Here is a 24,104-nt window from a genome sequence, read left to right as displayed (position 1 = left end):
TCATAGTCTAGATGTATTTTTTTAAGTAAAATGATAGTGATCATGAAATATTCACGTGTCCACTGCACTCAAGACGATAGAGAGGACAGTAATGATGACACAATCCCCTGCAAAGAATAAATGTGATTCAGGGGAATGAATCAGAGGGGCAGAGACCCTACGCATGACTGATGAGGCCAGTCAGTGGATCAAAACCACAGGTTCTCTTCTCAACTGGGTTGAGTTTCCAGACCTAGAACAAGCATGACATATTAATCCACACCATAAATTGGTTTATTAGCAGCATGACTCTGACTAAGATGAAATGGCTGTCAAGATTCTTGCTGTCAGCAACTGCTCCTGTTAGAGCCAACACACCAAATGCATGCTTAATGTACAGAAAGTACAAATTCACATAATTTTCTAAAAGTTCTCCTCTAGGTTTCAGTTGTGCAACCTGCCAAACAGACACAGTCCCTTAAAGTTTAATCATTCACCATGTGCCACACATAAAACCACACGGCACTTCAACATAAGTTCATAATGCTCGAGGTATTTATTGATGTGATATTTTAATACTTATAGCTCAATAAAAGATTGAAGTGTCAGGGAGTGTGGAAGGAATATTCCACAATACTCCCGGCCCATGATAGCACTCACCCCATTCATTAAGTGCTTTGACAGACTGGTCCTGGCCCACATCTTAGACAATTATTTCCACTCCTGACCCACGTCAGGAACACAAAAAACACATACATCCTGATGCTGTTCATACATCACAGCTTTGCTTTTAACACCATCGTCCACTCCAAGCTAACCACCAAACTCAAACTCTTCCTTGGCCTTAACTCTTCCCTCTGTAACTGGACTTCCTGACCAACAGATCTCAGCCTTTTAGGTAACCACACCTCCTCCACCCTGACCCTCAGCACAGGAGCCCCTCATCACTGTGTTCTGAGCCCTGACCTCTACTCCCTCTTTACCCACAACTGCCTGCCGATTCACAACTCAAAGTTTGTCGACGACACCAGAGTTGGTGGCCGAATCCCTAACAACGACGAGATCCTACACGTCACATCACAGCCCCCCAACAAGCTTGTGTGTGCAGAAGATGAAGAAGCTGATTGTGTCCAAAAGTTGCAGCCCCTCCCATATGTAGTATATACCATTTGAATGGGTTCCAGCCACATTGTAGTCCACATAAACGAGGACCCCTCGTCTCCATCAAATACCCGCTCCCTTGTGAAGAAGGCCTGACAACGCCTGTATTTCTCGAGGAGGCTGAGGAGGGCCTGCCTCCCACCCAAAATACCTTTGATACTTCGACCACTGCGCCATCGACAGCATCCTGACCAGTTGCATCTCAGCGGGGTAAAATAGCTGCACATCCGCAGCAGCAAACCAGAAAACCCTGCAGGTTGTCAAGGTGACCCAGCATGTGTCCAGTACCCAGCTCTCAGGCATAAAATACAATTGATCCTAAACAGAAAGACTCCCATCCACCCCGACCGCTGTTTGTTCTCCCCTCAACCCTCTGGGAGGTGCTACAGGAGCCTCAGAGTCCATACTAGGAGGCTCAGAAACATCTTCTTTCCCCAGGCTGTTACCCAACTGAACCTGGCAACCTACTGAACTCACTCACTCACTCATAATATCTCACATCATACCTACATTCACACACATACAATGCCATTTTCACAACTCTACTACATGCACACTACGTCATACAAAATGACAGTTTGTATATATGTTGATATTTTTATTTGTGCCTATGTTTACTACATTGCGTCTCACTATGTGCACATACAGTAGGATGTTCATTTTTATGTCTCTATGTGCTCCCTCGCCCTTGTAATTATGCAGCCCTTCATGTGCTGCATATGTGCCTGCACATTGTGAATTCTCTTGAATTGATGTGCTCTAACCACTGAGCTGTACCCTCCCTCTCATGAATGACTCCTGAACCTGAGCTTGTTCAGCAGTTGCCATTTCTTTGATTTGTATGCAATGATTGGCCATTTTAAAAAGCACAGAACAAAACAATCCACCCTTTTGAGGATGACATTTCAGTTGCATTTCACATACACGTACCTTGTAGAATATCATTCCTTTGGTAAGAAAACTATTCAAATCTTTAAAGACTTCTTGAACAGATGTGTGGAAATGCTTTGGTGAGAAATATATTGATGAAGGGCAACAGACTAATCATGAGTGTCTCAGAGTAGCTCAGTCTTCTTTTTACAGTTACTGTTTACAGTCTTTCCTCTAAAGGTGCTGGGGGCCAACATGAAGGGACGTGACCTGCAGGGCTGACACACCCAGGTGGCCAGGGAAACAAACAAATGCAGCATTTATTGAGCCTTCAGGATATTCAGTCAAATGCAAAACATCCTTTTTTTTTCTTGTGTAACAAAAGATGTGCACAGTCAATATTCTCCTCAGACAAAAAAAACGGTGGCATTGATCAGTCCCATTCCCAAGCCTCAAATTGAATAGGAGATGGACTAAGCTTCTTACATGCACAGTCGCTCTTGCTGATTAAAATAGAGTTAATATTCACTAGGACATGGCCCTCTCTGAGAACTTTTTAGTGTTCACTCTATGAGAATCAGTAAGCATCTCAAGACAGCAATTTAGCGCTTTAGTTCCCCTAGTCATGCAGCCTGAGAAATTACAGAAGGGCCACTGGAGACGGAAACATTAAAAGAGGATTCCTCCAGAGCATCTCATTGGCTGCCAGGGATTCTATATGCAGATGAGTCCAGATGGCAGGAGAACCCTGCTGAGGCTTGGTCAGGTGAGGAGCAGAATCTTCAATAAGGACGGGAGGGTGGGGGGGGGGGGGGCGACGACCACGAAAGAGATGGAGAGAAGGGAGGCTCCCCACTGTAAGAGCAAAGCAACAACAGCATGGTCTAAAACAAAGCCCCCGTGGACATATTGAAATGTGTCTGCACCAGTTGCAATCCCAGAAAACGGAGTATGTGTGGCAGACTGGAGTGTGCAGATTGTCCAATGGATCCTATTCAACCCAAGCGCATCATAGTGACTGTAAATAGCAGCTTGTTCATCCATTGGAGGAGGGATTGCCATGCCCATATGGGAGAGTGGGCGACCGAACACATCACTTTCCCTTTCCACAGACAGAAGGCAGCCTTTACACCCTCATAGATGAATAGAAATTTGCGCTGAGACGGATCTCAAATCTGCTCCTTTCATCAAACTCCTCCGCTCAGCAGGTGGTCTCGATGGTTGTTTTTGTCCCTCGCCCCCCTTCCATAGCATGAATCACTGGCCTAATAAAAAGTTGCTAGCGGATCAAGTCAGGGCCGCAGCCGGAAGGCCATTAAGCTAGAGAGTCACCGTCCAACTTAAAGGCCGTCTGGTTACTCATCTTGGGATGCAGCAAGTCCCAGAGAACTGGTCTGTCTCTTCAGCTGCTGTTAGTGAGTAATTATGATGCGATATGAAGAAATGGAAAAACAATTTGCCACCTGTTGTGAGGATACATGGGGTTATTTTTTTGTTTACCCATTCCTCAATCACTGCAGACGTTGCTTATAGTCTGAGCTACGCACCACCCCTGTTTCATCCACTTGACGCTTCCATGTAACAAGATCACTGTCCCTGACATTCTAAATAACATTTCCCAGAAGCAGCCTCACTTTCAGTGGAAATCTGTTATTATGTCCATTTATGAATATGAGGGTCTTTTATTTACAGTTTACCTTAGCTGCATGTGTGCCATGTTAAGTATAGTTCAATTTGTGTTTAGTTGTGTCTTGTTCCCTAAGACATTTGTTTGCATGTTTTTTTTAATCCAAAAGCATTGCTAAGGATGAATACAAGTATGTCACCTTGTTTCATGTCCTTAAGACATTTGTCTGAAAGTCCTTCAGGAAACCTTTAAACTTGTAGAGAAACAAAAAACGCCTTGAGAACCCCATTGTGGCTTTGATTCAGCAATGTGTGAAGCAAAGTGACACTTCAGTATGACTGTTGATGTCCTTATACGTGTCCGGAATAATTGAAAGAGATAATCTGATGTCTGCTTTTGTTGACGTACTGAATAAGCCTTGCCAATTTCAGAGCACCATTGGAGAAAATTACATGATTTTTTTCCTTTTTTGTTGAAATACATAAAATGCCTGCTTGATATTGTAAATGCTACAGTATATGCAGTAAATATTCACAGAAGGATCTCAAATCTATCCTCTACAGACTAAGTATAGGGATGTAGACCCACTTCCAAGGTATTGTATAGTACCTCCTGTGATTGAATTACGTAATGTTGAAATGGTTTTGCAGTTTTTGTCTAGAGTTTGTACGTGTTTATATTTTTCAATTTTTTGTCTATGTACATTGATTACACAATTATATAAAAAGGTTTCTATGTAAATACTTGTTGTTCATGTATTTATCGAGTATTAATGACCTTAAACTATGAAGTAAAGTCTCACAAATCATGAAAACTGTTCATAAGCGCAGCTAGTTCAGGCAGGGCAATCGGGCAGCGCGCGTCAGTCATCGGGGACGTAAGGCGTCTTACTCCACCTTCCTTTCCTCTGCCCACTACCACACCCAGGTTAGCAGCGCATATCCATTGGGCCACGTCCGATAAGGCGTCTTTAAAAGACGCGCGGATACGCACACACTCACCCCGGTTGTTGTATGATCAGTACTGCTGCCACCCTCCACCATCCCCTTCTCCCCCATGCTGTCTGTATGTTCTTTCCACCTGGGGTGTTATATCTCTATTGCTCCCTGCCTCATATGTCAAGTATGGATGTGTTGCATCGAGGAGGCAGGGAGCGCTTCCTTTAGATCATCCACTCCGCCAAAGTTAAATCTACATGTCCATGTCATGTAACAATAAATGCTCAAATCTAATACGTGATTGTCTTGACTGAACTACTCATAACGAGTCTGTGACTCAACAATTTAAAACAATGAAACAATTTGACCAGGAACTGAACTCAAACCATACTCATGTACAGTATGTTTCATAGCTGTTTCTGTTATGAATTAAGGTGGCTGGCTTGTACGACCTTTTGGATGAAAGGTCAGAAATACATGTGAAATACATCCCTCTCACTGTGTTGGGTTGCATACAACTTGGATCAGATGAATGAACAATGGATGAACAATCATGTAGTCACATTGCTTCCATTGCCATACAGTATATTCCATCATTTCAATAATCTATTTTGAAAATGTTAAAGGTGCCCCAACAGCAAATCTCTTAGATTGGATAATTGTTTAAAAAACTGAATTACATTGAATCCAAATTCAAAAGGGCCTAGCCCTAACTGTAACTCTGGGTGACATTTCCTGATATCGCACAGCCTCTCTGTCTTTATTGCTTAAATAAACAAGCTACTATGCAACCAAATACACATAATACCAACAATCTTAATCTTAAATTGTAATTACAATAGTTTGATTCAATTCATGTATTTGTCATGACTGTGCATTTTGTTTACTTCCCCTTGAGTTAGGATCTTTAGATCCCCTTATAGAGTTGTCAACTTATCTCATCCAGGAACCTTTTCAGATGGATCAGTCTCTGTTCAGGTTGTTGACTATGGGCCACTGCTGACTAGGTAACTCATTTTGTGTTGGATTGCTCATATTTTGATGTTCCTTGTGTATGATTAGAAAGCATAAGAATGAAAGTGGAAGATGTTTTATATATTTGCAAGGGTGTGTGTGTGTTTGGCAGAATGAAAGGAGAGAGTTTAGATGGTGGAGCACACGTCTGGGATTCGTGTACCTTTGTCAAGGGCTGAACCAGGCAAGTGGAATGCTAAGACGGTACAGAAGTGTAAGATGGTACAAAACAGTAGGTGGTGATTCCTCCTACTGCATATCTAATGTGTTTTCTCTCTTAATTGCAAAACCCTGGTCACCCTTGAAATAATGTTTTAGTCAGGAGCTCAGGAGTGTTCTGAATACATGTGAACAGCTTTGCTTTCTTTTTTGTTTTCTTTTTTTTACCTCAATTGCAGTGGACAGATCTCCCCTGGTAGCCATGCTGACTGACCTGTCTGATCTACATCCCATGAAAGAAAACCTGAAAATAAATCATGTCCGTTGCTAATTTAGCAGGCAAATAACATATACAAGGGACAGTCACAAGTACAATTTCGTATTAAAATATTTCTTTTTTGTTGTAATAAATGCAATTTGTGCTGCTGCACATGTTGTGTTTCACGCTGATGGCCAAGCACTTGTCATTTTGTCAAATTTGTATCATTGTAAAAATTATCAAAAGAGTAACCTCTTGAGAATAGTGCAAATTACACATCTACCACTGTGCAGATAGATTCCCAGATGGGTTTGGGCTTTGTGCAGACCCAGATATCAATCATTTCTTGTTACCTAAGGGCTCACAAATACTCAAAATGTAATTTAATTGGTCTGTTATTGTGATGGGTGGATTATTAAACCTTGACAGTGAGTGTATCCTCCTAAAGCCGCAGCTCTTCCCAGTTTATTACAACATGAGTGGTATGAAAAGTGCAACGTGACCTAACAGTTTTCTTATTTACCTAAAATGACTGAGAAATTGCCTCACTGCCTGTCAGTGGCATTACAATAGACTAATATTATAATCACAGACAATAATAGTTTGGACAATAATGATTGCAGGATACGTAGTTTATGACGGTTGATGAAAGACTTTATCAAAGATTATTTGTTTTGTTAAGAACAAGACAAATAGGTTGCAGAGTTACATAGAGACAAGGAAATGAATACTGGACCTTAAAGCTCCACAAGCTTTCTCATTCACGCCATATCTATTATGTACCTTGTTATTTCCTTCTAGTTGTAAAGATATTCCTTTCCCCCTGCCTTTCACTGGCAATTATATTTCTAGTGAGTCACGATTCATGTACAGTCAAAGGTGCCTGTACTGCAGTCTGTTTTCCCAAAAAGCAGTTGGCAGTTACACAATGTACAGTGAGTCAAACATCACAAAAAATCAAGGCCATGGTTGTTAAGATGTGATTCAGGAAAATGAGGATGCACCATATGGAAGCCTCTCACTTCCGTGAGCGTGTTTATTTATAAAAAAACAAAAAAAAAAACATTTACTAATCTTACTAATCTGGTCTGTTCCGTTTTTACTGAACAACCTAAAATAACTGCATGTGTCAAACATTAAACAGACTGCGGTTCATGCCGTTTCCATCCTTGAGCAGATACAGTGTCGTAGGGGAGGTCCTACTAAGAGAAAGAGGAAGTGGTGACCTTTCTACCATCCCAGGCACTAAATCACTGTCTGTGGAGCAAAGTTTCCATGTAGGATGAGATAAAGGGGCTCTATCAGATAATCTGCCTCGATGGCTCCAGGAATCTATTCCATTAATTGCTGAGACAGCAAATGTAGGGGCATTCACCTTTCATTGAAATAAGGGTCAGTCACCTTTAGTTAAAATAATCTTGACACAACAGATTTAGTCGCAAAAGAGATTGTCCTTGTCCTCTGGAACGCCCAGGAGACCAGGAGACCCAAAATAACTCTTTTCATTTCTCTACCCATATCAAATATTTTATAAAGTTAGATAATGATAATTCATCTTTAAAGTATGGCTTATCTTAATCAATCAAATTATATTTTGTTCACAAGCTACTCCATCAACAATAGGGCTGGTCATTTGAGAATTCGTCAAAGCCAGCTCTTGATCACTACAAAACACAAGTAACTGGTAAACAACACTAGCAAACCACTTAAGCTCTGCACAAATCCCCAACAACAGCAAGAGAATGTATTTGAGACACTCCTCTCTAAATGTTATATCCTGGCCCAGTAAATGTTTGGACTTTCAAACAAAGTCTGTACCATGGAATTGGCCAAACACACCCTGAGATCAGACTAAAGACTCTGAGAAGGAGAAATTATGACAGGTAGTATAAAGTAGTATTTAGAAACATTTATTAAATTAATTTGTTAAAGATAATGGTATTTTAGGGTTCCACAAGTAACTATATCCACATGTAATTATTTGGTAGAACATATTTCAGATAATATCACAAAGAAATGACAAAATGAACGTTTTTTTGCATCCTTTTGAAGAATTTTTCAGGTACGGTGATTACAGTACATCTGCTTTGTCGAACGTTTGCTAAATCTCATCTAAGTAATTACCACAATTTTTGCAGCAAATCACACAACTGCAGCTAGTCTGGCAAATCTGGCAAAATCTGAATAAGGGTTGTAAGGGGGAGGTGGTGTTAGCTACAGATTTGTGACATTTCCATCCTTGTCTAAAAATATGGTTCCATGGGAATCAAGATTCAGAGGGGGTAAAGTACATCTAATACTCTCCTAGAGCCTTGCCTATTGTTTCTGTACATGGATTTCACTAAACCTCTCTCAGAATTGTTATGTTGCACCTGTCTTTCTGCAACTGTGTAGTGCAGTCAGCATGTCTAAAACGTAATGTAATGTTTTTAACTAGATGTGGAGCATAACAGTTCTGACGGTTGGTCGTGTAGACTTTTGAAAGGCCGCTTAACAAATGTTGATGTTGTGAAAGATCATCCAAAAATCAAAAAATAAACGTAACATGCATCTTTCTTTGTTAAACATCTCTCGGTATGCAGTCCAAACATACCATCACATCACTGTGTTCATGTCAAGCAGACCTGACCCAGCATCGACAGCATCCTCCTGCCATCTGGATACATCTGTACATGAGATGCTCCAGAGGTGCCACACTTCAGCTCCGTCTACCTACTACTCAGGTAGCAGGGCTAGGGAAACGAAAGCTCCAAATTGCTGTCTTAAGATGCTTGCTGTGGCTCAATATTCTTGAAGGGAGACGTGGCCCAGTGAATATTGACTTCTGTTTAATCAACAGATGCGTTAGTGCATGTAAGCAGCTTAGTCTGTCCCTTTTTCATTTTAGGGCACCGTAATAGGACAGATCAATGTCCCTTCATTTTGTATGAGAAGATCACTAGCATGTGACCACTTCATCCTCTTTGTGAATCACAAGGGAATTTGTGTCCTCATGAATCCCACTACCCCTTCCGCCAACTGCACTCTAACAAAACATGAACTGTTTTTTATTTCTTAAATCAGCACCGAACAGTGACGGAACCTTAAATATCTTGAGTCTTCTGAAGATTGTTAATACTGCTGGATTCGGGGTATATTGCAAGTATCTATCAAAGTACTGAGCATGCTTTCCTTAATTTGCCACTGACGGTTTGGGTTGCCATAATAAAATGATGAAGGTTTGCTGCTCTTCCCACCCAAGTTTGAACAAATAAGGTAAATCTCACCATGTCGATCAGTGGAGAACATACCTTAATTGGTTTTCGTATCAAAAGTTGGAGTAAACAGCACTTTCTTCTATTCATTCAATCCTTCTGACAACACACCACATTTCAACACAATAAGGATTTAGCAAATTAAAATGTGACCTTGAATGTTATGGGGTATGCCTTTGAGAATACTACTGGCAGATGAGGTACAATGTGTGCGAATATGATTAAAACCAAGGAAAAGGAGGTCACAAAAGTTTTCAACTTGAAACTGAATATTCATCGATTTCACCCTTAAACTGTGCAATGATTAATTGAACCTCCAGTGTGATTAAAATATGAATACATTTCATTCAAACCCTAAACTCTCACAGATGAGACATCCAAATTGAGTAGCTCATGTTTAATGCATGAATCCTTGGTTTACCTCGGTTAGACTGCTTTCTCCTGGCAGTTCTTTTGGACAACCTTTAGTTGTACAGGGTCAAGTTTGATGTCTTCTAAACACAATACATGGTCCCAGTTTCTGTCTGTCCATTTCACAATACTGTTTGCATGAAGTATTATTCTTGAAGAATGTTTACTAATTGTATACATTTGAGAAAACTGGCCCTTTTTTTTATTTTATTTTTTTAAAGCTTATTAAACCGCTTCTGGCATGGTTCTGGGTTTGAAGTCTAAACCAAGTTGTGCAGAGAACCTGTGGTTGTGACCCACTTCCTGGCCTCATCACTCATGTAGAGTTACTGCAGCTCCAATTCATTTTCCCATGAATCACATTTATTCCTTGCAGGGGTGTATGTCATCATTACTAACTTACCTGTTCTGTCGAACATTTGAATATTTCATTAGCAGCATGATAATACCTTAAATATGCCAAAACGATGTGAGTTCTGCAGGTCTCAAAAAAACCTACATATCTTACTACCTGAACAAAAATTCCTAAGGCTGAGATCAGTGACCCGACAAGTTCTCTATGATAACTGATTTACCATTTTGCAAGGGTAGAAATATGCCCTTTACATTTGTTTGTACAAAAGACAAGAGACAGCCAGGTCCTGTCTCAGGTTTCCTCTGAACATATCTGTAGGCCTTTTTCTAATTGATTGAAATTCACCAGGTGCTAAAATAATATATCAGCCTCAAGGCTGTGAGAAATTCCAGTGTTAACTTGTCCTTCATTGATCTTCAGATTGGTTAGCAGATTCAAAGCTGAATCAATCCTGTAGGAGCTTCTGATTAGAAATTCCTCAAGAGAAACTCTTCCATAAATGCACGGTACACCTCTCCTAGCCTAATTTACTGCCACACCTACAATCACCACATGTCGATGCAAGGCAAAACACACGTTAATAATAAGATCCTGGCCTTAATTACTGGGAAAAGGAAGATGAGATTAAGAAAAACGTTATAATTATACAACTATATTGTGTGTCTAAAATAAGGTAAACTACAGAGGGTACAATTTCAGGGGAAATTGTAGGGTGTGCTTGCTTGCGTCGGTTGCAGGTGGGTCCGTCCCCTTAAGTTTTTCTCTTCTAGTGACATTTTTCAAGCATTTAGCTTACTCATATTGCGTAATTAATTAAGAACCCCCTTTGAAATAAACTACTGTAACAATGTTATCACCGGCAGTATTTCAGATGGAATCGCGATTCAAACAGTACCATCTGCTAACTGAAAATATGCCCCCAAAAACGTAAATAAGCTTGATATCTATTTAGGGAGAATTGGCTAATTCAAAAGAGGTTTGCTAAGAGCAAGCTAGTTGCGGTGGCTAGCCAAACTTCACTGAGTGAGGGGATTGTTTGAAAGCGCCGGAAATTAGAACGTTTCTTTTGACATAAAGTTTAGGCTGTGCCACTGAAGCCAGCGACGCACCACACAGTGAGTTTAAATACATTATTGGGTGTGCTCAAGCCTTCGGTGAGAGCACAACCTTTGTTCTCTCACATATATATTATTGGGTGTGCTCAAGCCTTCGGCAAGAGCACAACCTTTGTTCTCTCACATATATATTTATTATTATTATTTATTTTTGCCCCCCTAAATCTTTGTCAATATTTGGCCTACTGTCTTGGTAGCGATTGAGTTGCTTGTATTTTTAATTACGTTCCGTTGCATGGTTTAAGTGGAAATTAAGTTTTTGTGGCGAAAAGTGAAGCTAACGTGTGAACTATTTATGCCTTATTAAGCATTTATAGAAAGACTATAGGCCTATAGATTTTGTGTTTTTGTTTTTTAGAAGAAATAGCTGTTAATTTATTTACCTGGGTATCCATTAAGAAGCAATACAGTAGAATTGGTATAAAAGTTGGTTACCCGAAGCTGTATTTTATTTTCCAAAAATGGCTGTAATAAACTGCAAATGTTTAGCTACTCCTCGACAGGTCTGCAAACGCCTTTGAAAGCACAGATTTGATCGTAGGTCGAGGTTTACAAACAAATCGTTTTAACAAATTTAGGCGACAAAGCGTTTGCTGACCTGTCGAAGAGTAAACATTTGGTTTCTTATATACTACAACAATACGTGGGAAGATCCCAAATCAAACACGGCGAATCTGGAGCAGACGCCATCTTGTCAGAGCAATCAGCTGCACTTGTACTGGTGACGTCACTACATCTCCAAGGCAACATATCAACAACTCTTTTGAGAACGTCTTCTGAACCAATAAGAACAGCATATTGGTTCAATTGCAACAACAGTACGAGCGTTCTGATTGGCTAATGGGTAGTCATGCCAGCCGCGTATATCTATGCGCGTATTGACCTCATCTGCGGTCTGATACGTATTCTTATTGCCCTCCGCTGATGTCATCTTCAAAATGAGCGAGATCGAGGAGTTTTACTATCCAGATGACAATGAAGACATCAACAGCGACGAGGAAATTCTTAACTTTCTAAAAGAGCAGAAAACTGTGAACACAGAGAGATAAACGACAAGCGCTAGGCAGATTGCTAGGTTTGGTTGCTCAGATTTCAGATTGGTTGCTATAGGTGCTAACACCTGAAACACACCGTGAGAAGACGAGTAGAGCTGAACAAAACTACATGTTTTAAATGAAAAGAGCTAAAAATGCCATATAATAAACAACTTACTAACCTCGACCGTTCGGTCATGCCGGGAAATATCAAACTGAGGTTTTAACGTATCGACCGCTGTCACTCTCGGCTAGTAGAGCTAAGTAGTTAGTAAGACACATGCCTGTCATTACTTCAATAAAATAGTAATTTTGTGTTTCACATTGTGTTGTGTCTGTTTCCTTTTGAGAAACGTATGTTCAGCCTTTGTGAATGTGAGGTTCGAGAATGGACAAGAATACCTTAATAAATAACTTATAAATGTTTAATAAGGCAGAGATAGTTCACACTTTAGATTAGGTCACGCAAAAGCCTTAACTAACAGTTAGTAAATGCTTTATAACTTGCATTACTAATCACAAGTTGCATCATTAGTAAGTGTTTATAAAATAGTTGTTACGATACCTTTGTGAATGTGAGGTTTGAGAATGGACAAGAATACCTTAATAAATAACACAAAAGCCTTAACTAACAGTTAGTAAATGCTTTATAACTTGCATTACTAATCACAAGTTGCATCATTAGTAAGTGTTTATAAAATAGTTGTTAAGACATCTGCTAAGTAGTAGTGTACATCATGTATTCGACTTGGAGTACATTAATTAAAGACATAAGTTAATATGTTGTTAGTTATTTACTCATGCTTTGTAAAGGTAATGTAAATGGTTTGTTCACCATTTGCTAATGCTTTCTATACCAGCTCATGTACCATTAACAGATTATAAACTACTGGTTTGCAACTATATTAACAAGCTGTCTATAAAGTATGGTAATGCAGTTATCAAACACCTTATGAATTGTATTATGAATCAAATCCATAATGTTTAACAGTGTTTATTAATGATTAACATAGCATTTAATAATAAGCTTATTAACTATTTAATAATGTATTGTTAATGTTTCAAAATGTTTTATAAAGGGTTAACTACCTATTAGTTAACACTTTGTAAATGCCAAAAAGCGTTGACTTATTATAAAGTGTTACCAATACATTTGAAGTTCATCAGAATACCTCCATCAATAGCTAGGAAACAGTTCACAAATAAGATTTGACTGAAACTGGTGTGTATCGTTTCCAATCCAATGTAATTTGCCTAAAATGATTAAAGGTAATTATTTCATATCAGAGCCACTCAGGGACATATTTTGTTTATTATCAATCTTCAAATCAGTGGAGCGGCTATAGCAAGAAGGCACAGCAATTAAAAATGCAAATTCTTAACAAGTGCCTTTAAGGGATGGGGAAAGGTCCTCGGCTGGATATAATTACAGCCTGGCTTGATTACATTTAAAAGATGTCTGGAAACTCCCACCCCCCCCCCCCCCCGCCCCTCCCGGATGTTTCAAGAAAAAAAAGATACCCGGGAAGCAGGGACCTATATGTTTCGTATTGAGAGATGGACAGATAAACTACTGATCAAAGTAACCTCTCTATCTCCCATGACTTCATCAGTGTTTCTTTGAAAAAAACATATTTCACCCATTTGTAATCTGTCTATTGATTCATTCCAGGCCCCCTGTGCTCCACGTGCAGGTTTTGTTTATTTTGACATGTCAGTTTTTTTCACATCAAGACAGAGATTACTTCCACTGGACTGTGTTACAACATGGCTCAAGGTAATAACAAACCAAAAATAAAGCATTTTCTTTTATCAGGAAATGTTACATGGTCTGGTGATATTATGGTTATTAATCTGCCTTACACACTAATGTTATTGAAGTTATTGTTGGCAAAAGAATCAAAACCATCTTTTAATGTGCATTCAGCAACCAATAGAGTTTACAAAGAAATTGAAAAAATCGTCAAGGAGTATTCAAGAACAGGAGATAGTTGCTTTGGCACAACTTTTCATAAAGGTTACATTAACAACTATGTAACTACAGTGTTATACAGTACCTATAGTACATATGTAATCAAATTGTTAGCGGTATAGGTTATTACAAAAGTGTGAGAAGGCACAGCATAGAGGGGGTGTATGGAGTAAGTGGATCTTGTGAGAGTGTTAACAAAATGTTCAATGTTAACATCCCTTAATGTCCAACCTACCTCATACAAAGTTGTATCACTTGAAGGTTGGCTCTCAAGATAGCTGAACAATTTGACGATAGAATTGGAAGCAAGCAATGTGATTACAGATTAGCCAAGGAGCAGAAGTTGTGATAAAATGGAATTAGTAAACTAAGCATCTATGGGATTTTCTAGACTTTTTTTCTTCTTTTTTTGTCAAAATATTTGATTTGATTAAGAGAGAAACAAGAGAAAGGGACAGACATTAGCTTGTTTAATGACACCAGAGTCAAATGTCAGAGAAGGTAAGTTGTGATAAGGTATATTTGTATTTTATGGGAGTTGTTTAGATGTGTTTTAAGTTTTTAATCCAAAACCTCGTCCCATCTGCCAATTTTTCAGGACAAGCCACCACTGGTAAACATACACAGCCCAGATGAGTTTATTACTGTACTCCAAGACAGATTATTCCAGGCATGTTAAACACAAAGGTAGTGTATTTGAAACCGCTGGTAATCGAGACAGAAGCAATTGTACATACAATAGAAATGTCATCTGAAACTTTTTTCCACATATATAAACTTGTCATGACCTTCCACTCCATCTATCCTAAAGAGTTGTCTTTACTGTACATTTGCAAGCTCCTTGTTCCTCCATGGCCCATCCAAAGCTCTGCACTTGTGCAATAAAGAGATTACTCAATTGACTCAGTTGAACTACACTGGCGGAAGTTGTGTGAATTAACTTTTTCTGACACTTTCAATTACTTGACCTTGAAGTTGAGGAAACAATCTAATTTCAATGTCAAAGCTGAAAATAGGTGTCCTGGTTTGTCTTTATAAACTTCCACATAGAATATCAAAGGAACATGAGTCATGTTCCAAACTGCACACACGAGAGATTGTAATAGAAATGTTAAAGGAATTTGAACAAGCACTGCAAGTTATTCCTTTACTGTGCACTGAGGTTGAAATACTATGAATAGTGGTCGAGAATAGATGGAGACCTACTGTTAGAGACCAACTGGGTTGATTTAAGAAATGGAGCCATGGTCAGAATGTTGCTTTTCAGGCCAGAAGGAGCCTCAGAATCTTTTGTGTGTGAAAGATCTCATGCTTCTCACAAATAAGTGAGAGTGAAACACAACTGCACTTACCTTTACATGTAAGGTACTGTTACAAATCATATCCTTTACAGTGACCACACTCTGATATTTCCTCTCCCAGGGCCCATGATGTCTTTGAGAGTGTGTTGAGGTTTTACAGTATAAAACCTACAATACCAATAATAGCAGTCAAAATGTGTGTTTGACTGTGTTATTGTGTGTGTGTCTTGTAAATGTATGTGTGTGGGAATGTTTGTGTATATATACAAGTGTGTGCTTGATAGTGGTTGTGTGTGTGTGTGTGCGATAGACTTAAGAGGTGTGTGTGGTCAGGGGCGGTGACGTTATTTGCCTTGACAGTCTTGGAGCCCAGCCCGGGCAGAGAAGCGCGTTAACTGATGTGTCAGGTGTTTGCATTCTATCTACCAGCTCGCATTAGTTCAAGTCCATGGCCCCCTGAGCGACGCTAGTTGGTAGAGACAGCCCCCCCCACCCTACTGCTTTTATCACATTAGACACTGCACCGGCCCTTTGTCGGACCTATTCATCCACTTCTGGCTTCTGTGATGCCAGAAAAAATAGCTTGATAGAAATAAACCCTTTAATGCTAAAAGATATGCGGTCCCAAAGCTCAACGAGAATGTAGACCTTTGCATGTGAGCATGTGCATTTGATGATTGTATGTTACAGTTGCCTTTCCTCTCATGTCTGTTGGTGACAGTGCAGAGAACCGGGAATGCAAGTGATTGGAGTACGTGTTTAAATGATGAGAATGGATTTGTTACTAACGTCACACAGAGTTGAGTCACGGAGGAGTGTTTTTGTCACTGAATCTCTCTGCCTGTAAGGGCTGGAGGCCTCTGTTTCAGTAAGTCATCAGCTGCCAAAGCAGGAGGCCTTAGTGGGCTCCCTCAGGGCTCACTTTCTGCACAAGAACACAGACAAACATGTACACACACACACTCTCCTTTTCAATTTCATCATACGCCATTATTTTATAACACTAATCTCTCTCTCTCTTTCTCTCTCTCTCCATCTCTCCTTTCTCTCTCTCTATCTCTCTCTCTTTCTAACACACCATTACACACACACCAACGCACATACATTTACAGTCCCATCATTCTCTTAGATGATGTCCTGGGAGCATCTCATTAGATGCAAAACGTCATTTGAATGGAGTCTGAGAGATGAATAATGATGTGCTAAATGTATGCTTGGGGAACAATAGATTCTGGTCTTTGTCATAGTTTCATAAGAATAATAGGATTACAGTAACCAAACATGCAAACAATGGATGATATTTACGATAGTATATGATGTGTAATGTTTCATGATAGGGCAGATGTAACAAGCCTCGTATGACAATGAAATATGCATTTGACCAAATATAGATATGCGTACACGAACAGGAGACTGCATTCAGATTACAGTTTTTCACAATTGTTAACACACAAAAAGCTAAAATTTGGCACAATTTTCACAACCTTAACTTCATGTACCAATTGCTCGACCCAATTTGGCACTACTTCGCACTCCCTTATCTGCATTAGACTATGACTTTCCTTGTTTACACACTGATGTCAATTACACATCACCTTGTTGTCAAAACACTACACACAATGTTCAGTTGTTGCACACACATCTCAAGTAAAGTCTCAAAGCATCAACCGACAACACACAAATATTCAAATCTCTAAACACTCTGGTGAGCAATTTGCGATCAGGACTGCAGCATAAAAAGGGCCTTGAGCCTCTGTTTTGTTTGGTGAACAATGGAGAACTTAGAACATATCAACAACCAGAGAAGGAGAGGGGTAAGAGTGAGAGAAGGAAGAGGAGGACAAGGAAGAGGAAAAGGAAGAGGACAAGGAAGAGGACAAGGAAAAGGAGGGAGAGGATGACAAAGAGGAGGAGGATGAGGAGGAGGAGGAAGAGGAGAAGAAGAAGGAGGAAGAGGAGAAGAAGAAGGAGGAGGAGGAGAAAGAAGAAGGAGAACGGTGATCTCTAATGAAATTCGGGCCACCATGGTTGACCATGTGCTCAACCATGGTTTGAGCATGAGGGAGGCTGGCCAGAGGGTCCAACCAAATCTCAGCCGCTTCACTGTTGCTGCCATCATTAGAACCTTTAGAATGGAGAACAGGTATGAATTATATTTGCCTTGTGTACTGAAATACTGCATATCAATAGAATACAGTGTGCTACATTGACAGTACTGTACTGTTCAGAAAAAAAAATGTTTGAAAAAATTAGGCCTACACTGAGACATTTTACAAAAGTTGAAATGGCTCATTCCCCAGAGTCATTCGTATGGTGTGTTCCATTTCTAGAATTGTGTTTTCAATTTTGCACTACTGTGTGCTGTGAATGCTTGGTAGTGTGCAGCAAATGCTTATTGTGTGTACTGTTATGAATGGTATGTGTGTGTCATTTGAAAATATGGCTGTGTGTACCAAATGAGAACACGAGTTGCATTTTGTGAACAGGTAAGAGATTTGATGGCAAAGAGTCATCTTGCAAAGGGAGTGTCAGGTTTAGCATTTTGTGTGTGAGGTTTTCAGTTTTGTGTGTGCAGTTTTGAGAAAGCCGTTATTGTTTTGAGAAACGTGTGTTAACAATTGTGAAAAACTGTAATAAGCAAAGACAAATCCATACTTGTGTGTGTACATAACATGTAGCATACAAAACATTGAGGTCAGTCATTTCAAATAGTCCTTCAACAGTCCAGCTGTTCCAGGGTAATCAACCTTTGTCGACACGTCTCACTCCATCTCTCTGTCAACACTTCCTATTTGGCAGGCCTCTCTTCCATAGTGGTTTAATATTTGGAGTTTGGAAGCTCATCCCTGCTCAGATTGCTGGATGGCTGCTGGGCTGCATAGAGGACACGGTGGGGTAGCAAAACCAAACTGCAGTGGCACTCTGGAGCAGAAAAACGGCGACACAATAATCAGGTGTCGACACAGGATATCAGACAAGAACAATCATAACTGTGGGTCTTTCAGTGTGGATCATAAGCGAATAGTTGCACTTGTTGAGCTTCCTGAATAATGCTCCAGTGTTCTATCTCACGGCACATCAAGTAACAGTTGGGACCTCCAGACTGTTGTGTGAAGAAAAAGCAACCTGTCGTAAATAAGAGAAACATCTGATAATTCAGCAAGTTAATTTGTTTACCTTAAAATGCTTTTTTGGGACTCAACATTTAATTGGTTGAGAAAGGAAAAGTGAAAGCAAACTTTGATATGCTCCCAAATCAAATTCCAACAGATGAAGCAAAAAACGTATTCGCAGTTGTATTATGCACAATTTAAATTATGCTTTGTCAGAGGGTGTTTCTAAACTCCATTACAATGTCCCTTTTCAAAGGGACTTTGAAAAAACGATACAAGTGCTCCATATTTATCGCACGCTTGACAGAAGCACACAATCTGCCTGCAGCTGATAGTGGGACCTTATAATTACTTCCTCCTTTTTCAATTAGCACGTAAAATATTGGCTTTTTATACTGAAATGTGGGAAACAAACAATCTACGATCAATCACAAATAACGACAGCGTTGTGATTTTTGTTTGTTGCTAAATGACAATGATTCTAATCATGTGTTTCACAGGAATCTTTGTGCATCCACACATCAGTGTTATGGTAGCACCTCCCATCTTTCAGCCCTCATTAGACCTCCAAGGGCAGAGTTAGCTCCTCCTATTGACAGGGGTCAGGTGGAGGTAATCGGCTGCAGTGCATGTGGCACTAACAATTCTGCATGATTTGAAACAAATATGGCCGCCTGGGTCATCCATCATCTTTCTAGTGAGGTCCATCCATCATCGTAGAGCTGCGCTGACATCCACTCGGCTCCTGTTCCTCTTGGCTGGCCCGTGATTGGTCGACGTCAGGGAGCTGAGGCGCCTGAGCGAGGGCCGCTTTCACGCTCGTAGAGCAGCGAAACGCCCATACTGTACAAGTTGACAGAAACGCATTGATTTAGAAATGTTCTGAGATGGGATTCATCAACCTTGGGGCGAGAGAGGGGGGGCTAAGGAGAATGGGGTTCTTGGGGTTCTTGAAGGGGTAAAGTTATGTTGGCAGCATACAGGTTTCAAAAGGTCTATCTACACAGTATGTTTATAGGTCTGTCTCTTGAAGGGGTCTCTAAAAAACGGTTGTTTTTGCACTGGCGTTTTCCTGTGATGAAAGCCCTATACTGTTGGTGTCATTGTTGGATTTAAATGTCAACAATAAGTCATTCTTACCATGAAAGTTTCCAGATTCATCAAGTTTTAAATCACTTTCAAACAAGAGACTTGGCATATTTAGTATCGCACATCCACCTCACACCTTTGACTATTGCTCAAAAAGTACCGAGATAAATAGACAAATAGATATGTACTTTGTTACTAACAGTGAGGAGTGTATCAAAAAGGGTTACACAAATGGCATTTATACACAAATTACACATAGCAGTGTTTAAAAATAAGCTATGCACAAATGATACAAACGTTCAAAAGGGTAAGTACTGGAGTATAAACGGATCTGAAGGGATTTATTTAGGCATGCTTCAAAATGTTCTTTGCCAGCATTTGTTTACACACGCACAACTACAAACCCACATATGCTGCACACACACAATCCAACCTATACGGTCTACAATGCCTCAACTTGACGTATTAGACTATGAGCCACCTCCTGTGACTGTCCACACTGTCACCCACTGTTCCCTGTCATTGCTCCAATCACTACACTCCCTCAAATTCATATTCCTTTCAACATCTTAAAGGTCCGCCTTCTTTAGAGATGAAAGCAACTTTACTGCACCAGCATGGTCTGTCTTTCATATACAGATAAGACGCATTCAGCCACTGAATGTGTCTGAACCCCTCTTGTTGAAGATATAACGACTCCCTCATTGTTCCTCCACACGAAGGCTTCAGACACATTCAAAGAGTCTCTGACCGCTTTTAATGTGCTCTATATTTAGATTTAGGTAAATACAGTGATTACTGTATCTCATACTATGTATATACTGTGTGGCATAATGGATAGATGGATAGAATGTTAAAATGCTCATCTTATTAAGGAGTCTGACAGTAGGTGTATTAATATATTGTTTGTTAACCGAGTGTCATCTTTAATGACAAATTGAGAAGTACCTCAATTCCAGATATAACAGGATTCCACTTGTATGTGTGAAGCTGGATACCAATCAGTTAGAGAATTAAAAGCAAAACGATTATTCTTATGGAGTGGCAACTTAATGGCAACTTAGATTTGGGGCAATTTCACTAATTACTTCATTTCATTTAGAAAGCTTAGTTGCACACTGTGCATTAGCATAACTTACAGACAGAAACACTATTGACTAAAACCCTAACAAGGTAGATTGAGAAACCACCATAAAACGGGACTATGCATGACAAAAGATTCTTCATTTCTGAGTTATTGGTCAGCTACGAAAAAAAAGAAGAGAAAAGGTAAAACACCTGTTGTCATTGCAGCTTGGTCTAAACTCAAGTTACACGTATACAGTGAATATACATGTTTCTATCCAAGGAGCTAATTGTAAAGTATCTTACATATTAATTACAGTTGGAATATTCATGATCGCATCCATATTACCAACTGTTTTTTTTTTCTTCACTGAAGTCATTTTGAATCCATGATGATATCCTTTGTCACCATTATTACAATCATTATTCTCATTGCCACCAACACAGTTTATTTTCCAAATTCAGGCATGAAACAATCTCATCCTTAGCTGTGGATGGAAAATTCAATTTTGGAAACAACCATCATCAACACCATTTTCTGGGTTGCGAAATGTCAGGATCCATCCCAGATTGTTCATTTGGTAAGGAGCGCAATCGACATAAGTGGAATTGATCCAGCTGAATTTGTTGGGAATGAACTTTAACACTAGTCCACATAGCCCTGGAGACAATTTAATGCAAATGCATGCTGACAGCATGTCAACCTGGTGGACAAGTGTAAACACTATAAGTAGGTATTGATCTCTGTGGCATCACTGGATTTAATACGTTTTGTGGTTGTCAAGAGAACAACTCCTGAATCCCACACTGAAACTCCAGAACTACTATTTGATGAAAGCTGGGATTTAACTCAAATCTACATTAAGAGTGATTTTTCTGATATGCATTAGCAGTTTTAGCTAGGCTTGATGTAGTGATTTGTGGGTAAACTGAGCACTTACTGACATAGTGGGGTTGGTAAGAGACATGGGACTTCATTTGGAGATGCTTCTTTGTCAGAGACATACAGCACAGAAAAGACTACAGTAGGAAATCTTCACAGTCATCTAGTTTCTATAGAAAACATTTGCCATATCCCTGTTCTGGGAGCATGCTTTAAGACCCCCCCCCACCCGGTTTCCTCACTCCCTATTACTTATCTCTCTCTCTGTCTCTCTGTCTCTCTGTCTCTCTGTCTCTCTGTCTCTCTGTCTCTCTGTCTCTCTGTCTCTCTGTCTCTCTGTCTCTCTCTCTCTCTCTCTCTCTCCCAAACATATTTCTTGCTCTCTCTTGTTCTTCCTTGCTCTCAATTCTTTAAAGGGATTTCTGCATTTTGCTGCATTACATATTCATGTGCAAATGCTGCTTGTGCAGAGTGAGATAATATAGCTCTACATTATTTATCCCTCTGCTTAATGAACAGGCTTCGCTTTCAAAAACCAGAGACTATTACACGTCCCAAAGTGTCAACACAATCAGGATTGTTTGAATAATTACATTATGTAATGTGATAGCCTCGCCTCAAGCATTTTTCAATACTGCTGTTGGTCATAGTTTTTTTCTTATTACAATAGACACAGACCTTTAACATTGTGTTATACGACAACCAATCTTTATCGGGCGGTCTACTGTCACTCATTTTACCTGAGGGCTGATATTCTCTAAACAAAGAAGTACAGTCAAGTTTTCATGCTTGTGGAGACACGCAGTCTAATGATTGTATTTTGCATAGCTAATAAGAAATAATCTCCCTGGATTAGACTAAAGGTGTTTGAAGTAGTCACTGTGTAGGTGCACTGCTGGTTTAGCCAGATGATAAATGTTTACAGCACTACGTTAAGATGAAATTATCTCTATATGCTTGAAGCCAGATCCTTCATTCATTGTGAGAGGCTCCCCATCATTGCCCCCATTGTAAATTAGTCTGCACCTTTCGCTCAGAGGATTAGGGAAATAAATCTTGTGGACAGGCAGTTAAAATCATTATTTGGATTCCTGTGAGACACAGGTTGTGCTAAGGAGTGACAAATTGGCACACATTGATATAAGCATTCCTATTCATTAAATTTCAAGGGGAGGACCAATGTAAGGAGAGAACAAACTTTAATCAGAAATGGGAGGAAACTTTTTTGTCAGGTTCTTCATTTTCAGCATTAAGTTAATAGCTGGCTGTTACCACAAAGGTTTTTACAGCATGTTGTGTCTCAAAATATAGATTCTCTCAGCCAGTTAACTACTTGTGTTCAGGTGAGTACCAGTTGAAATGGTTTTCAATGGTCTTTCTACACCATACATAGGATCAATTGATAGAACTTGGGTTTAGGTATAATGCATGTATAGATATGACATATAATTGCCGTAGTGCATGATATTGCTTAGGTTTGTTTAAATATAAACAGAGATTTGTATATTTGCAAAGCCTCCTAAAAAAATAGCCAATCAACTCACTGCAATACGTTATACTGATGATTTTAGTCTAACTCAGACCTTCAGTAATCACTGTTACACCATATCATCCAGTGATAATCCAGTTAATCTGTTTCATTGGGGACTGTTCCAGTGTGAATGTTTTCCTGTTATTTTAGGAGAATGATTTGGCATTGTGGAATTAACAATGGCTTAACCTCTTTACAAGATTTCTCCACATCCCCCTAAAAGAAAGCCTGAGAAAATATGAATGGGATGCACCATTGCTCCATCCCACTAATCCATAATCTGAACCAACATGTTTACACCAACCAGATTGCATTGTAGAAAGGTGAGTGAAGAAACATTGTAAAAGCTCAAATCCCTTTTATTCAAATCTGAACTACCCAGTTCTATAGTTATCATTTAAAAACCATGCTCTTGCGTGAATGACTTCAAACTGCCAACTCTCTGCTTTCAATTTCTTCCATAAGATAATATTTCTCCAGTCTATGCAAGACTTTATGAGCTAGGAAATTGCTGTTAGCAATACATTTTTAATTAGCAGAAGGGGACACTTTCCTCATCTGCCATGGAATAATGGCTGACCCAAGAAATAAAGACAATCCTTATTGCTATTACTTCCTGCATTTGTAACCTCAAGTCTGAATGTTAAAAATGTTATCGTACATAGTGTGAACTTTATTGTACAATACCACAGCATCAGCATCAATAAAAAAATAATCTCAATTTGCTACAGAGATGCTAAACGTACCAGGTGTGACCAAAGTGCTGATACAACAACACCTGACACCTGGAAAACTGGGTAAAAGATGTTAGATGAATACTGTTCTGAAATCTGGAACAGTCAAATTCATCGCAAAACTTCAATGCATTATCTGATATATTTATAGATTTGATTTAAGATGTGAGCACAACCCAAATCGGATTTCAACTACCGGTACAAGTCAAAATAAATTAGAATAGAAAGGCCCAAATGCAC

The sequence above is a fragment of the Osmerus eperlanus genome, chromosome 5 (genome assembly GCF_963692335.1).
Source record: "Osmerus eperlanus chromosome 5, fOsmEpe2.1, whole genome shotgun sequence".
NCBI lineage: Eukaryota > Metazoa > Chordata > Actinopteri > Osmeriformes > Osmeridae > Osmerus > Osmerus eperlanus.
The sequence above is the reverse complement of the archived record's forward strand: the minus strand, read 5'-3'. Positions refer to the sequence as shown.